Raw genomic sequence first — 413 nt, forward strand, 5'->3', positions numbered from 1 at the left:
TACATGTATATGTATATATATATATATGTATATGTATATGTATATGTATATGTATATGTATTTGTATGTATATGTATATATGTATATATATACATATATACATGTATATATATATGTATATGTATATGCATATGCATATTGTTATGCCTCCTGCAAGGATATAAGGAAATATGTCTAGGAGGGGTTCCTACTTTGTGGCCTTGATGTGGTTAAGGCAAATCCAAACGGAAGTTAACATAAATAACTAATCTAATTTATAACAAAAAGTCAACAAAACAAATATGATAAATTTATAACAACAAAATTAATCAATATACAATTAATTTCTCAACCTAAACCGAAACCAAGTCATGAGATAACAGGTACGTGGGTACACAACGGGATTAGAGCGAAAGCGATGGGGAGGGAAGTTA

The sequence above is a fragment of the Oratosquilla oratoria genome, chromosome 3, assembly GCF_046742065.1.
Source record: "Oratosquilla oratoria isolate Oo_2021 chromosome 3, ASM4674206v1, whole genome shotgun sequence".
NCBI classification, from domain to species: Eukaryota; Metazoa; Arthropoda; class Malacostraca; order Stomatopoda; family Squillidae; genus Oratosquilla; species Oratosquilla oratoria.